The following is a 4919-nucleotide window of genomic DNA, read 5'->3' as shown; positions in this document are numbered from 1 at the left end:
GGGACATTTCAGAATGGTCGGTATAGACCACCGTTTTTGCTAGAACGAGATATGATCGAAATTTGTCAAAAGCAAAGACAATAGCAAGGAGTTCTTTTTCTAGGATTAATCTTGGTTTGGTATCTTGTTTCGAAAATATGTATCTAAGAGCAGAATGGTCGAAATTTGTCAAAAGCAAAGACCACCGTTTTGAAAATTAGGTCTTTACTGATTGTAAGTATTATTGGATACTTGTTGATTGCTAGGACCTTGTTGGTTGTTGTATGGAATATTTCGATTATAATTCTGGTTTTGATTGTAAATCGGTCTTGGCGGTTGATAATTATTTTGATAATTATTTCCAGGACTTTGGTTTATGTATGAAATATTCTCTCTTTGTTCCATTGTTAGTTCAATACTGAGACAATCTTTTGTCAAATGTGGTCCTCCACACTGCTCACAACTAATTCGTATCGAGTGTATATCTTTAGTCATCTTTTCCATTCGTCTCTCGACAGCATCTATCTTTGCGGAAATGGAATCTAAGTCATGGCTAGAATCGGCTCTAGCTGATTTAGATGATCTAACGATATCTTTTTCTTGGTGCCACTCATGTGAGTGGGAAGCAGTGTTATCAATAATTTTATAAGCATCAGTTTCGGTTTTCTTCATAATAGAACCACCAGCTGCTATATCTATGTCTTTTCTTGTAGTGATGTCACATCCTTGGTAGAATATTTGTACTATTTGACAGGTGTCTAAACCATGTTGCGGACATCCTCTTAATAACTTTCCAAATCTTGTCCATGCCTCATATAGAGTTTCATTTGGTTTCTGTGTGAATGTAACAATTTCTCCTTGAAGTCTTACGGCGTTAGATGCCAGAAAGAATTGTTTAAGAAATTTTTCAACTAAAACGTCCCATGTATCAATTGCCCCTTCAGGTAACGATTCCAACCAATCTTTGGCTTCTCCCTTTAAAGTCCGGGGAAATAACATGAGATATATCTGTTCATCCTCAACTTCTCAGATTTTAAATAGAGTGCAGATCCTATTAAAGGTATGAAGATGTTCATTTGGATCTTCCTTACTAAATTGGCATTGATTAGTCACCATGTGTAGAATTTGTCCTTTGATTTTATAATCTGGCGCATTAATGTCAGGATGAGTAATTGCGTGACCTTGGCCAGTGCGTTTAGCTCTCATTCGGTCTTCCATACTTAAAGGTTCCAGATTCTCCAAAATTGAATTTGTTGAATCGGAATCACTAGAGGATTCTGATTTAATGGTTCGTTCCTCAACAATCTCTGTTTGAATGATTGGTGGTTCCGGAGGAAAATTTAGTGGTTCAGGATCTATGAATCGTCCCTGAATATTCTCCGGATTCTCAATTGTGAGGTCGGGTTCAAAAAATGGATTATCGGAAATTTGAATTGGAGTACTTGGTCGACTGGATGATGATTCTAAAGAAAAATCAATGGCGGTAATATTAGCTAGATGTCTTGATCTAGTTACAGGTGGTGAACGTACAAAAGGTGGTGAACGTCTTGCTCGGTGCATTCACTGAATATCCTATTAGTTTTTAAAAAGGAAAGAAAAATTATATAAGTTATCCAATTAATAGACTTTTCTGATTTTACCCACGTTTCGAATAGCCAAAAGATGCAGCAGGGGGGCAGGATTCGTTTGGTCTCAATATAATTGAGGACTGTTTGGCTCCAATAACCCGGTCCACGTACAAATCCAACTATTACTACGAACCAGAAAATTTTGATGTCTATCAATTTAACCACTTAAAATAAATTTTCATAATTTTAAGAAATTTAGATAAGAAGTAGAATAAAAAATCTATGTCCTAAAAACTAGAATAGCGAGAAATAAGAAAGAAAAAAGAGCGTATCAGAAAAAGATCGAAAAATAAAAATAAGAAAGAAAAAGAGTGACTTATAGAACTTAAAAACACTCGACTAACCCAACCTTATTACTATCACTAACTTAAAATTATAATCGCAAATTGAGATTACTAATTGGAATGATAATTGATACATAGGTAAAAGGCGTCTAAAAATATTAAAGCTTACAAGTAAAACTATATCCCAAATGGCAATAACTTAAAAAGATACTAAAACTTAAAAAGGCGTCGCAAAATTCTAAAGCACCTAAATCTTAGTCTAAAGAAAAAGCACTTAAGGGATTTTACGGCAAAGCCTAAAAATCTAGGAATAAAAATATAACTATGGCAAAAACTAAGTTTAAAACTAAAAACTGGCGAAAAATATAAATATTACGCTAAAACAATTAAAAAGGGACAAAATATAAAAATATACTAAAAGTTGTGAAAATTACAATTTTTTTAAAAATATTATTTTTATATTATTTAATTTATAAAACTATTAATTTTATAAACTAATTAAACTAATTAAAATTTAAAATATAATTTATTTTAAAAATTTAAAACTAATTATAATAATAATTAAGTAATTAGGGTTAATAATAATAATAAATAATAATTACACCGTAATAAATGCTGTTAGGGTTTCTGTGTGGCCCGTGTCAGACGGCTCCGCGAGTTGCGGTGCTCGAAGCTACAAACACCGCGAGTCGCGGGGTTCCAATTTTCAGATGACAGGTTGATTAAAATTCGACGCGTTTTACTTTTTTTTTCGGTTTTTAAATTTATATTTTAAATAATCACAAAATTTTTAAATAAAACTTATATTTTTGTAAAATAAAAATAAAGAAACTTTATAAAACTTAAATATTTAACAAAATCTTAAAAATATTTATATTTTTGTTTTTCTTTTTATATTTTCGAATGATTAAAAACGTATTTTTACAAAAGCGTATTTTAATAAAAGTAAGCTAAAAATTATTTTTTTTTTAAAATTTAGCGTTACGCTTCCGGCTTTTAAGCTAGATTGTCCCCGGCAGCGGCGCCAAAAAATACTTGATGTTATGCGAGGTGTATATAAAATAGCTATTAAATTTTACAAGGAAATACTATTAAATACGATACAATTTTACACAAGATATTTATTTATTTAGAGAATAGATATACTTAAACCTTGCTACAACGCTTATAGGCAGTGTACCTAATCGTACAGTAGTGTAGTTTTTAGTAAGTCCGGTTCGTTCCACAGGGAAAATCTTTTAATCAAAGCTTAACGCTATATTAGGTTAATTTTATAAAAATACAAATATATATATAAGTAATATTATTATTATAAAGGGGGGTTTTTACCGTTTAATGACCGGTTTGTCGATTTTAAAACTTTAGTCGTAGTTAAAACAAAATGTAAAATATTAAATAAATAAAAGACTTAATTTAAAGCGTAAAGTAAATAACGATAATGAAATTGCGAATAATAAAAGTGTGATAAAATAAACTTGCGATAATTAAAAAGTACGATAATTAAAAGTGCAATTAAATATAATAACAATAAATAAAATGCGATAATTAGAAGTGCAATTAAATATAAAATAAAGGAAATTAAATATGAAATAAAATAATTATGCTTATTTAAACTTCCGTAATCATGATGTTTGACGTGTTGATTTTAGTTTTATGCCCATGGGTTAATTGTCCTTTGTCCTGGATTATTTAATATGTCCGTCTGGTTTTGTCCATAACAGTCCATCAGTCATAAATATAAAGTGCGAGTGTCCTCGTCAAATTATTCTTATACCCGAAGTTAAATATTCCAACTAATTTAGGGACTTAAACTGTAACAAGATTTTAATACTTTGTTTAATAATTACACCGGGATGTCGACTGAGTGTAACCCAAGATTTTAATACTTTGTTAACAATTATGCCAAGTGTCCTTGTACATAATTTCACCCCTGTTTTAATAATTCTAGTGGCTATTAATCCATTCCCGTGTCCGCTTAAATGAACGATTATTCGTACATATAAATACCCCGCCCATCGTGTCCGATTGAGTGTAAATGGTTATTTATAGGGACGCCCAATTGTAAATCTTTATATTAAAATTAACAAACTATCATTTAGTTAAACAAATATAAAGCCCATTAATAATCCATAGTCTAATTTCCACAAGTGTCGTTCTTTTGTCCAAACCCCAATTATGGTACAAAGCCCAATTACCCAATTTTAGTAATTAGCCCAACATCATGATTACTTCGGATTAAATAAGCATAATAATAACTTAGCTACGAGACATTAAATTAAAAAGGTTGAACATAACTTACAATGATTAAAAATAGCGTAGCGTTACACGGACAGAATTTCGACTTACACCCTTACAACATTCGCTAACATACCCTTATTATTAGGATTTAAAATTAAAATTAAAATTAAAATTAAAATATAAATTATATATATATATATTTACGTATATATTGAGAGAGAGATAGATTATGGATATATATTGATATTAAAATTCGTCGAACTGCGTTGGCTTTTATAGGCATTTTCATTTTTTGGGGCTCCGCGAGTCGCGGTTCTTTTAGCCTTCGAACTCCGCAAGTCGCGGAGTTCATTTTTACAGCTCATTCATCCTTGGCTCTTTGTTTGCCGACGATTTTAAATAATAATATAATATATATATAATTTTTAAGAATTATTTATATATTATATTATATTCATGTGCATAATTGACTTGTAATTTTTAGTCCGTTGCGTCGAGCGTTGAGAGTTGACTCTGGTCCTGGTTCCGGATTTTCGAACGTCCTTGCGTATAATTTAATATCTTGTACTTTGCGTTTTGAATCTTGTACTCTTGTAATTTTGAGACGTTTCTTATCAATAATTGGAACCTCATTGATTGTATTTTGTACTTTTGAGCTTTTTGGTCGTTTGCGTCTTCAATTCGTCGAATCTGTCTTTTGTCTTCACCTTTTAATATTTAAACGAATATCACTTGTAAATAGAACAATTGCAACTAAAAGCTTGTCTTTCTTGGGGAATAATGCTATGAG

The 4919-nt window shown here is 30.8% G+C and overlaps 1 non-coding gene across 1 annotated transcript; it reads left to right on the top strand.

Moving 5' to 3' along the window:
* The first annotated feature begins 739 nt into the window (after window positions 1-739).
* On the top strand, window positions 740-846 carry LOC139895339 (small nucleolar RNA R71). Its single transcript, XR_011775795.1, has one exon. It is a non-coding gene; the product is annotated as a small nucleolar RNA R71 (small nucleolar RNA).
* The last annotated feature ends 4073 nt before the right edge of the window (window positions 847-4919 follow it).

This window comes from Rutidosis leptorrhynchoides, chromosome 2 (assembly GCF_046630445.1).
Source record: "Rutidosis leptorrhynchoides isolate AG116_Rl617_1_P2 chromosome 2, CSIRO_AGI_Rlap_v1, whole genome shotgun sequence".
NCBI classification, from domain to species: domain Eukaryota; kingdom Viridiplantae; phylum Streptophyta; class Magnoliopsida; order Asterales; family Asteraceae; genus Rutidosis; species Rutidosis leptorrhynchoides.
This window is presented reverse-complemented; position numbering and strand designations above follow the sequence as displayed.